We start from the raw sequence: 13,147 nt of genomic DNA on the forward strand, positions 1-13,147 counted from the left end.
TTGAAAACCATCTTTACATGTAATTGGAAAATAATAAAATTATTTTGTTTTAGAAAATAAAATTATAACAACAGAGATAAAAAGGATACCCTGATATACCCTTTGACAAAGCAATATAACTTCTAGGCATATACCCAAAAGGAAAAAAAAAACATTTATAGCAGTACTATTTGTAGTGGCAAAGAACGGGAAATGAAGGAAGGGAATACCTATCATTTGGGGAATAGTTGAACAAATGACTGTATAGAAATGTAATTGAATGCTATTGTGCCATAAGAAATGCTGAAGTGGATGGTTTCAGTAAAATCTAGGAAGGCTAGGTTTTAGAACAAAAAGAAAACAAAATGGCAAATGACTATATGGTTCAGAGAAAGTGTTGATATGCACGGATGGTGGTGGGAGTTTCCTCATTGGAAGTTTCCAATACCAATATAATATCAGGAGAGGTAGGAGGGGAAGTTAAAAGATGGGGCAATTTTTAGTCTTTTCTCATAACACCAATATTAAAACAGTATTTCTATTATAGGATTCTTAGGTAAGAATTCTGTTAAGGTGAACCTCTGTAGTCTGTTAGGATGTACATTTATGTATGTATGTGTAGCTATAAATATGCACACATACACATGTACAAGAACATGTATGTGTACACGGACACATGTATAAATGTGGGTTGCACACATGTATGCACATGTATATGTGCACAGACCAAAAGACAGGAGTGATTCAACTTCACAGAATTCTAAGAAAGAGAATTCTTTGGAAAGAGAAATTTGTAAAAACAAAGCAAAAGACCAACTAAAGGGCTCTTAAATAAAGCAAATATGGTAAGAAACTTCCATTAATGGCTCTTAAGTCAAATATAGCCATAGAGTTGAATTACATAAGAGGCACCTCCTTGGGTTATGTGAGTGAGCCCAAATATTGGTCAAAGAGAAACAGCCCATGTGGAAGCCCCTACATGTATGTGTGTATAAACACACATATGTATATATGTGTATATATGTATACACGTGTGTGTAGATACACAATACATATAGACTGTGTAATATGTATTTCACATGCTACATCCAGCTTTCACATCATATGCTGACCATAATACAGGCACCAAAAAGCAAATAGTGTTGATTTAAGAGCACATCTCTTTATTCCTTACCCAATTCATATGCCAACCTTGAGCCGATTCTGACTAAAATAACATCTTGCTCACTGAATAGCTGGGAATTTACAATTCTTGGACTGAGGTTGGTTTTGTTTCTGGCAAATCTCGATACACTTTCTTCTCTTTTTGACACTTCTTCTTGAATGACCAAGAATTAACAATAATTGGATCACAGGATTTAAAACTGGAAAGGACCAGTGAGATACTTTAGTACAATCACTTCATTTTATGAATGCAGAAACAGAAATATTAAGTGACTTGCCCAAAGTCCCTCAAGTATTTCTGGTTTAATCACTTTAGACTAAAGTACTTACCTCCAAACTACTGCAGGGATATGACAATTAAAAGAAAGGCATCATCAGTTATCCAGGAAATAAGAAGAAATTATCATTTAAAGTCATTTCATGTTTAAACATAGGTAGAACATGTAAATAGTTCTCAAACCCACAAAGGTAATAATTTTACAGAATTGTACACATGTACTGACTTGTAATAAATTGGTTCAAATGTCTGATGGTTTATATAGATTTAATTAGGTGTTATAACATATAAAATAAATTTTATATGGTATATAGGAAATTTAAGTATACTAAATTTTATAGACTATTATATGTAACATGTATTTAACATGTGCATATATTTTAGACATATGTATATATTCCTTTTCATTCTTTTTCTACATCATAGAATCAGAGTCTCCAGCTTAGATGGGCAAAGAGTAACCATCTGGTCCATACCTAAGAATGGCACTATCTTGGTAATAAGTAGGCATACAACTATTGTGAAATCTTCAAGTTTTTGCTTTCTTTTTTTTCCAGACAAAGCATCAATCTGGTCTTTGAAATTTAAACCCCATTTGTGTCTGTCTCTGTCTCTGTCTTTTTTGTCTTTTGGGGCCAAAGAGAAAAATTAGAATCCCTCTTCCAGTTAATAAATCTTCAAATCCCCAGAGTTCCTTCATTCTCCTTTTTACTGTAATATAGTTAATCAATGAATCAATTAATTTCTTCTACATATGATTTATGCCATTATTAAAATGTAAGCAATGTAAATGTAGGAAATGGCATTTTTTTGTATCTGAATTTCCAGTGTGAAATACAATGGCTAGCATATAATATGTAAATAATACATGCTTGATTTCTGAATTAGCTATTATAAACAGTCAGACCATCAACTTGTTAAGGCAAATATGAAAACCAATAAAAGGCAAATACATTTAAATACTATTCATTAATTTCATCTCACTAAATCTAATCCTATAAACATGTGTTCAGTGGCTACTATGTGTCAATCATTATGTTAAGGACTGGGGATACAATTAATAAAAAGAAAGACAGTTCTTGTCCAAAAGGAGTTTACAATCTAAAGGAGGAGACAACACACACACAAGAAGGCAGGAAAGTGCATGTGGGGAAGAACAGGTGGTACCTGGTTGTGGGTGGGGGATGGGGAAGAGATCCATACTCCCTCTCCAGGATTCCAATAAGAGGAGACAGAAGGCCAAGGGAGGTGGTGTTAAGCAAATCTTGAGTTAGCAGCTTGGTGGCATTTCTTGGGGATTAAAAGGGGAAAAAACATAACAGGTCTTGCTTTCAAGTAGTTTATATTTTGAATCATCTCTAATTCGCTACCCAACCTTTGAATTCTCAGCTTCACTGATGAGAAGCCAGAATACTGTTTCAGCCTCACAAAAACAAAATTATCTAGGTCCACTAGTTTGGGTTTCAATAAGCTCAAGCAATCCTGAGCTCTTGGGCTCAATCTACCCATAGTGTTGCTAACCACCGTGGTTCAATTAAAGCCCATTTTAGCAAATATGTAGCAGAAGTCCAGCAGTAGTGGAGCCATAAATATGTTTAGAATATCACTAAATGCTTCCTTAATCCATAAGTCCATGTCCTCCAAAGGCATCAAGTTCTACATATTGAACTACACTGAACTTCAAAGCTTCAAAATAAGCAAAATCAAGCTAACACAATCAGGTCATTTGTTTTTACCCTTTTAAAATTTATTTTACTAATTTAAGATCTTGCTGACACAAGCCAATAATCAAGAGAAACTAGCCATCACTTATAATTCACAAAATTGATTTTAACCTAGAAATGCCCTCCTTATTGGAGTGACTCCCCAAGATTAGTTGTATATTTTCTTTGTCCATTCTTTTATTTAACAGTAAAAGCATATCTATTCCAAAACAGAAGTGAGTGAGTGTATTAGAAGAGTTGAAATTTAAGCCTCACTTTATAATCTGATCAAATTGCTCAATATTGCAGGTCTTCTGAAACCGCTGAACTAGTTGAGTGTTCAGGACAATCGTTTCTTAAACCTTCATTGAAATGCCACATTCTGTGCAGAAGAATTGATGAATTCATTACATATGATTTTTTCTAAATATTCATGTCTATAAATATTAGGAAATTTGCCCAACCTTGAAAACAGTCCAACTGGTTTTTAATGACCCTTTAGACAAATTTCCAAATATCGGCTATGTTTCATATATATGAATGTACATTCCCCTATATCTTACAAATATTTTTCTAGTCCGAAAATGAAAAAACAAAATCAGTGCTAAACACTGTTACTTATGACAAAATAATTGCATTTCATGTACTGCTACTCAAGAAGAATCTCTCAAAGATGTCAAATTGTTATAACATGGATCTCAAGTGAATTAAATGTTATCTAATAAAATCTGGCAATAACTTATTGCTATTCTTATTTTGCAAATTGTTGCAAATAATATTTTTCTGTCATTTTTATCATTTTACCAAATAAAAGAGTTCAATATCATAAAGGACTCCAGAACTCAGGATTAAATGCTAGCATTCTAATTCCCCAAAGGAAAGGGTCCAATATCAACAAAAGTTTGAAGTTCTATCCCTTATAACAATTTGATTTTAAGTTATACTCTTACTTGCCCAGGTCCATCTAAAACTAAGATTTAAGAAGGGCAAAAGGTCCAATGGGACTTTAATAAAGTCACAAGAGTAGAATCCATAAAGTAGAACTTCTACATAGAAAACAGTGGTGCCTTTAAAAGCATGAGGTTGGATACTGGTCTATATTATAAAGTTCCATTTTCTCAAATATCAGCAGGTGGCTTACAACATCCTCCAATGCTTTTACATTTAGAGACATTGTCTTATTTTCTGTCTGCTTTATTGCTAGGGATATTTGCATGAAAATGGGATCTTTTTATCTTAAAGGTTCATCTGTTGTTCTGCTTATTCCCCTACTGGCTGCTAAGCCAATTGCTCATTTGGCTGCTGGAGAAATTGTCACAATATATTTTAACAAATGATTTCAGGTAAAAAAGGAACTTTTAAAAAAAGGATTAAAATTAAAATTTTGTTTTTATTTAGACATAATCATGAAAATAACCCCAAAGGACCTATGATTTTATCATACTAAGGCTGCGGTCACTCAGGAACCCCTCCTCCAACCTTTCAGACTTAGTACTGAGTCCTCTGGAATTATCTGAAACACAAAGAGATTAAGGGCAAGTGTCCAAGACTAAATTTGAGCCCAAGTCAGAACAACTCCAAGGAGACCATGCTCTATGCACTATCTCATCTTCCCTATCCATGAAAGCATTGGATAGTTCAATCTGATTTTAGTATTCCTATCTAAGTGAAACATAACTAATAAGGTGTTTTTTCAATTCTATCCATGAAGCTTTCATTATACAACAAAACTTGTTAACAGAGTAAAAAAGCCATTTAAGCTCTGCACTCCCTTTTTTCACCCTTCCTTCCTTATCCTTCTCCCCTCCTATTTTCCTGCAGGGTTGGGGGAGAGGATAGTCAGAAGTAAAACACTTTTGAGGAGGAATAGGTAAAAAGAAGATAGAGTAAATGTCATGGGAAGGGAGTGGGATAGAGAGAAATAAATATGATGATTGATTATAATGGCAAAAGTATGGTACCTAATTTGCTGGGCTTTTATAAAGAAAATTCTCTGTCAAGCTTAAGGTACTATATACAGGTTATGATGAACAGGATACGATCAGGAAAACCTGGAAAGACCTACATGAACAGAAGCAGAGTGAAATATACTGTATACAAAATAACAGCAATAGTGGGGGATGATCTGCTGGGAAGCATGGGGTTATTTTCAGCAAGGCAATGATCCAATATAACCCAGAAGGACTTATGAAGATTGCAACCCATCTGCAGAGAAATAACTGATAGTATCTGAAAACAGATGGAAACACATTTAAAATTTTTTCTTCTTTTCCTCTTTGACTATTCCTTAATCAGAAGTTTTGGGTTTTTTGACTGTTTTCTCTCACAACTAGCTAATATGGGAATTTTTCCATGACTACTCATGTATAACTTATTTTGAATTGCTTGAGTTCTTGTGGGTAGGGGGTGGGAATGGAGGGTGGAAGAGAAGTTGGAACACAAAGTTTTAAAAATTGATGTTAAAATTTGTTTTTACATATATTTTGGAAAATAAAATTCTATTAAAAAATAAAAATAAAAAGTCATTTAAACTGTTCTAACCCCAAATCTCACCTACATTTGATAAAATAAATCACAGCAAATTTGAAACAGAGGATATGCCCTCTAAGACAAATTAGATTTTGTAAATCAGTTAGGTAGTAGCATAAATTTCTGGTTGAAATGATCCCAAGCAATGGTGATGAATGGATGAATGGAGGCAAGAAGGGGGAAGAGGTCACTCTAAACTTAAAACTCCTTAACTCATGAGGAAGAAAATCAGGGTCTGTTATATAGTCACCCTATGTGTTATCCAACTAACTGATGGCATCTTATCCCTGCATGCACAAAAAAATAAAGCAATGGTATGATAATAATAATGGAAGTTAAATATTAATGGGAATCCATGAGCAAGCACTTATTAAAGACCAACTATGTGCCAGGTACTGTGATGAGAGTAGAATGACAAAAGCAAGACAGAACCTTCAATTAAAAAGCTTACATTCCACAAGGGGAGAGAAGATGCACATATACAGTACAGATATGTACCCCCCCCCCAAAAAAAAGAACAGATTAAAGTTAACCCTGGTCAGACAAGCATTTCTAGCTGAGGAAACAACGAGGACCTGGAAGACGGTATCTGAGTCAAGTCTTGGAAGAAACCAAGGACTTCAAGAGGTGGTAGTGAAGGGGGGAATGTATTCCAGCATGGGAAAGATCTAGTGCAAAGACTGAATTGGAATGGAGAGCCAGGGACACAGTGTCATTCAAAAGGATCCAAGTCTCTGGGAGTACCAGAAAATGAGAAAAACAAATGTGAGGGAAAGACCTCAAGAATGAAGAGGCGTTTGTGAATTATGGAACAAGAATCCTGGATTGGCATATCTAGAGTGGGACATTTGAGGCAGATAGGAGATGAGAAGACAGTGAAAATAAGGAGGGGGATAATTTACTCTTAGGCAGCCAGTAATTCTATATCATTGATATGAAGGGAATATTTCCTAACCATAAGAAAGTGAATCTGTAAGAAAAAACAAAGTTAATCTGGACTCCAAATCAGTTGATGAAAACCTCTCCGATTTTCCTTACAATAGCCCTGTGGGGCAGGTAATAAATGTATATTATTCCCATTTTACAGATCAAGAAACAAACACCCAGAGATGAAGTTACATGCTCATGCCTACACAGTTCAAGGTTAAGATTCTAACTTGGGTGCTATACTCCTTCCACACCATCAGTCAATAAATATTTATTAATCACCTACCATATGCTAAGTCAGGTGCTAAGTGCTAGGGATACAAAGAAAGGTAAAAGATGATTCCTGCTCTCAAGGAGTTCACAGTATAATGATGGAGACAACATGGAAACAACTGTGAACAAATAAGCAATGCCCCAAATAACTTAGGAATAATCGACACAGAGAACTTGAAAGACTAAGGAGCAATTATGAAAAGCATCCTATAGAAGCTAATGCTACTCTTTTCTTTAAAATCTTTGATTATATAAGGTCAAAAATATTACACTAGCCATTGGGAAGGAAAATATGCACTCTCACACATGACTTCATACTATGCACTAGGGATATTTTATAGTGCTTTACAGTTGATAAAGCTCCTCCACAAAGTATGAGCCCAAAAATGATGTAATGCCACAAAGTGCACAGAGAGTAATAATAACCCCATTTTACAAAAAACAACAACAACAACAACGACAAAAAAAACAACAGAGATTGAGTATCAGATTAAATGCTTTGTCTAATGACACAGCTAGTAAGGAGGAGATTTAGACTGGTCTTCTAATCCCCAAGTCCAGGATTCTGCCTATTATATATAATTTCCTCTGTATGTAAGTATTCTTTTCCAAGGATGTATATATGAGACACATATATGTATATACAAACACATGTGTATGTATCCCTAACCCTGACTACCATGAAGACACTCCAAAGTGAAGCAACATATATAAGCATTCTAAAATCAGGTTTTTTTTTTTCCCACTAGGAAGTAACAATCTTTTTTCAGTACTATATAAGCAATGTAGAAATTTTCTTCTTTAGCTTTATGTTTTATCTTCATAGTGCACAAAAATGACTGGATAAAGTAATGAGTTAAGATGAAGAATGGATAGCAAAGTGACCGTGTAGGCAAATGAAGCTGGCATTAAATATTTAATAGCCTGCATACAACCTTGAGCATTAGAATCCAATGACTTGGATACAGGCACTTAAAGGGAAATTAATCTGGCTTGGCATTTATCAGGAAACATTGCCAAAGGCCCAAGTTCAGTTTCCTGGTGGAGAATACTAAATGACTTCTTGGCTTCAATATCAGAATGAGGCTCTGAAGAAGTCCAGTCAAAGAAACCAACTGGAGTACCATTGGCAAACCTGGAGGACTTGAACTTGTACTCAAATATGAAGCAGAAAAGGGCATGTTCTTTAATCAGTTATTTCAAACTGCTGAGTACAGTAGGTAGTCATTTAAATGGCATAATTCACAATTTAGTTTCATCACTGAAGTTATTAAAAACTTCACAAAGGAAAAACATAGGCACCAGCACAAGCCTGTCACATACTTGTATTCTGGCCATCATTTCTGAGTATTTAAATGTTTTGGTACTTTTGAGTCTCATCATTTAGAGAGGTAGGAAGGTTTAAAGAGTGATGGATACTCGGCTTACAATCCCAGTTCTAATGAGGGCAAGACAATTAAACTCTCTCAACCATGGGTCTCTTTGTTGTGGGTTTTTTTTTTTAAATACGGGTGGATAGTTCCTTTTTTAACTACTTCAGGCTTTGGTGGAAATTTTATTTTTATGTAAACCCTATTCATTTTGTAAATATGAACTGTTCTAGCTATTCTCCTAATCAAAAAGGTTCAGATTGTTGTTCAATACTGAACTTAATCTCCCCCACCACCACCCCCTCCCACCAAAATAAGGAAGGAAAAGGTGAAAAGGAAAAACAATATATTAGTACTACAGAAATAGCATGACATTTGAAGTCTAAGGGTATGAGTTCAAACCCAGACTCTATCTGGATAAGCTTAAGCAACTCGCAGTTTCTCTACGTTTTAGTTTCCTCATCTGTGAGGTGAAAGAGTAGGGCTAAATAATAGCCTTCCTTCTATTTCTCAACTCAATGCAATCCTACTTCAAACTACTACATTTCCACCTAAACTAAATGTTTAAAGGAGTTTAATTTCTGTATGTGGTTGACACTTGAGTGGTGAATGAATGGGATACCAACAAGTTGGCCAAATGAACTAGCATTTATTAAGCACCTACCATGTAGCAGCCACCATCAATAAAAAGAAAGGCACAAGATAGTGCCTGCTCTTGAGCAACCCACAGTCTAATGGGGAGATGAACATGCAAACAATTCTGTACAAACAAGATAGAAAAAGGAAATATAAACAAGTATATGCACCATATATTAGGATATATACCCTATATATAGTGTATACATACCAGTATATATACAGTATATTTGTATGTGTGTATATAGTACATATAATAGTATATATAGTATGTATATTAGTATATATACACAGCATATTAGTATATAGTACTAGTATATATAGTATGTATATTAGTAGATATACTACTATGCATATACTATATATTAGGATATATACTAGTATATGTAGTGCAGCATATATAGAATATTTATATATAGGATATACATATAGAGAGAGTATGTGTGTACTAGTTTGATTATTTTTGTTCTGAAATACTCAGAAGATAGGGATAAGCTAAGTCTTGAAGGAAATTAGAGAGACTAAGAGGCAGAGGTGAATAGGGAGAGCAGTCCAGCAGTACTACATACTGACAGAAAGAAAAGGTATATTACCATATGAGGAGGATTAAAATTGTAAGTAACCCAAAGGCAATGAAAAAATACATACAAAGCATAAGTCGGTTGTAGCATATTACCAAAATGGATTTGAAAACAATATATTAAGTAAACCTGTTTCCATATCTTATCAATTCTACCTCTATAACATCTCTCAAATGCTTTACCTTATCTCTATTCACAAGGTACCATCCTTGTTTAGGCCCTCATCACTTCTCAACTGGCCTAGTTACTGCAATGGACTTCAAAAGGGTCGGTTCTCCTTGCCTTAAGTATGTCTTCTCCAGTAAATCCTCCACCAATTCCTAGTGATCATTCTAAAGCCCAGGTATGAGGATGTTACCTTACTCAATTGGCTGCAGTGGCTCCATATCACCTTTAAGATCAAATAAAACTGGGGCAGCTAGATGGCGCAGTGGTTAAAAGCACCGGCCCTGAATTCAGGAGTACCTGAGTTCAAATCAGGCCTCAGACACTTGACACTTACTAGCTGTGTGACCCTGGGCAAGTCACTTCACCCCCATTGCCTACAAAAAAAAAAAGATCAAATAAAACTTCTCTTTGGCATAAAAAGCTCTTCAGAACCTGGTTCCAACACACTTTAACAGTCTGTTGTATATGAATCCCCTTCACAAACTCTATAGAATACCCAAACTGGCCTTCTTGCTCAACTTCTTATATAATACTCTATATCTTCCATTTCTGTGTCTTTGCACAAGCCATTCCCTATGTTTCCAATGCACCCTTTCTCAGACCTCTCTTGGGTCTTAGAACTGAAGTTTTCCTTAAAAGTTCAGATAAGTTTATCTTCTACAAGGGGTATTCCTGATCCACTCTCCTAGATACTAGTACCTTTACCTCCCCCCCCCAAAAAAAACACCTTATAGTTGTTTAAACATATATCTACATAAATAATCAGTTTCCTTATATTTCTCAATTCAATGCTCCCACTTCAAACTACTACATTTCCATATAAAATAAATGCTTAAAGAAGTTTAATTTTTGCACGTGTATATACATACATACAATTAAGTTCCTTGATGACAAAGAATTGCTTGAATTTTGTCTTTATATCCCCCCATACCTGGCATAATGCCTAGATGAATGAAAAAGCACATATTAAGTGCTTCCTCTCTGTGAAACATTGTGTCAAGTGCCAGAGAATTTAGTAGAAAACCAGACAGCCCTTGTTCTCAAGGAGCTCTTATTCTAATTGAGGAGTAGGACTTATGGGACGGTTTCTACTTCAGGACATAAGGAAAGGCCTAGGAGACAGCAGTGAGGCAAATGGCACTGCAACTTTAGCGTATCACCGTTGATTTGAGGAAAGAAAAAAAAACATTTTGAGGTCGGACCATTTGATAGTGCCAAAGACTGGTGGAATGTACTTTCTTTTCTGAAGTCTTCAGCAACTGTGATTGCTAAGGGATACAGGGCTGCCAGTCAAATAGTGGGTACTTAATAATTGTTTAGTAGGTTATATGATAAAATCATGGATATAATCAGAAAATGACATTGCTAATCATGTCGTAATGGCAAGGGATGACAGATACCCAGGTATTGCACAGACTTCCATCAGAAAACCAACAGAATTCAGCACATTGGGCAGACCTCTGGAGAATTTACAAGACAGAAGGGACAAGATTCTTACAGGATAAAAAGTACATCTGAATTTCAATCTGCACCACTGGAAAGAATGATCTCAGACAATGAGATCATAAATCTATTCAGTCAATGAGCCCTTATTAACTGCTTACTACATCCCAGACACCGCACTAGATAGGCATGAGACAAACAAATAAGAAAGCCTCCTTGTCCCATTGAACTTTTTTATTGAAGTATAAATTTAAGATAACTAAAGAATAGGATTTAATTGTACATTACTGACCTAAGTTTAAACTTTTTATGAATAAAATCATTAGAGCCTTTTTACATTTTAAAGCACCTTGAATATTAATTTTTAAATTGTGGGTACAGTAAAAACTTTGAATTGTCATTTTAGTGTAAACATTTGACTTCTGAGCACTTCTGTCCTCAGAAATACTTTACTAATATAAATAACATTCCATCACACCACATACAACTTTTTGGGGGTAGTAATTTGATTCTCTGGATTTCCAGCTTTGATTTTTTTTTCTCAGAGTATTCTTTCATAGTTCTCAGATCATATATTACTTCAAACTAAAGGGTGCAATTTCAGTGTCAGAAATTTGAGAGAGACAGAGACAGAGAAAGAGGCAGAGACATAATATCTGGAAGCTCTATCACTTGCTCCCATGTATATTTCTCTCCAATAGAAATAGCAAACCATAAATATGGCAAAATACAATTTCTTCAATTCTGCTGGAGCACATTAAGATGTTCAAAATCATGTGGATGTATATGATTAAGATTTAAAGACTTATTTCATCTTCTCAAAAAAGAAATTTGGAAAAAAATGCTAAGAATATTTAATTTTTGAGATATACCCTAGAAGACATCCAATTTTCATGACAAAGGCAATGCAGAGAGGCAATTAAAGAGAAAGCAATTTTTTTCAGATCAATATTTAATTCGCACAACGAAATGAGTTGATATAAATTGGTAAAATTAAAAATGAACTTTTGAGCTACTACAATACTGAACTCTTATTTTAGCTGCCTTAAGGAAGTGTTTTATCCCATTAAGAATGTTATTTAAAAATCCAGCCCTGTTCATTTGTCTTCTCCTGATTCTTGAAAATGACTACTACCTTCATTATAAAGTTGATTGATTCAAACTACCTTGCATCACAGTAACTTCTGACTGAAAATTATACTCTTACCATTAAGCTCATATTTCTATAGTTCTTTAGGTGGTTAGAAGTGATTTCCTCACAGCAACCCTGTAAGGAGGGCAAGTATTTTACACCCATTTTACAGATCAGACTTCAGGCTAACTCCCCCAAAGTTAACAAACTAGAAACTAACTGAGCAAGTAGCACATTGCCTGGCTCCAAGTCCAAATGCCCTTTTTCAGACAAGCTTGTATCTCATATGCATGAATCTATACAAGATTCTGACAGTAAATTAATGGCAAAATGCATACCATGTTCACTACAGGTTTCAGAATGCAGCCCTTCAAAACCCAACTGGCAAGGTTTAAGGCCTCTGGTGTCTGTAAAAGGAAACTCTGCCAGGCCATGTTCCAACCATCTTTCCAGTTGGCTTCCGGTTCATTCAAATTGCTCTTTAGTCTTTACCCTACAGCACACCTGAAAATTACCCGTATATGCTTGTGTCCTAAAAATTTTAGGGACACGCTGAAATCCACAGCATGCCCACAAAATGGGCAGTGGCAACAAGCAAGTTAGCATGCTTTCATTAAGCCTTCATTCCCTAGCTCCCTCTCTTTTGGAGGGAGGTTCTTCCATTCTTTATGGATCACCTGCTATCAGATGCTTGAAAAAGCGTCCAGATGGAAAGCATTGGCTTTGCTGTTCATCAAACCAAAAAAGAAACAGATTAAAGCGTGAAGCTCCTTAATTCGGGCACTGAGGCTGCAATTCTTCAGGCAGCTGCCCTCGGCGATCTTTAAGATTAAACTCAACTCAGCGGTCCCATCTATGCTCTGCTCAAATATTCCTCCCTCTGTCTCCTCTGTCCTCTACAAATCGTGAAGGCAGAGCAAGAAAAACTGCTTGGGAAGCACTGGACTAGAGATTGGCTCAGGGAA

The 13,147-nt window shown here is 35.4% G+C and overlaps 1 protein-coding gene across 1 annotated transcript in view; it reads right to left on the reverse strand.

Annotated features, from left to right (window-relative positions):
• The window catches only part of KCTD8 (potassium channel tetramerization domain containing 8), a 306,970-nt gene that overhangs the window by 290,959 nt on the left and 2,864 nt on the right, over window positions 1-13,147 (reverse strand).

The sequence above is a fragment of the Dromiciops gliroides genome, chromosome 6 (assembly GCF_019393635.1).
Source record: "Dromiciops gliroides isolate mDroGli1 chromosome 6, mDroGli1.pri, whole genome shotgun sequence".
Taxonomy (NCBI): Eukaryota; Metazoa; Chordata; class Mammalia; order Microbiotheria; family Microbiotheriidae; genus Dromiciops; species Dromiciops gliroides.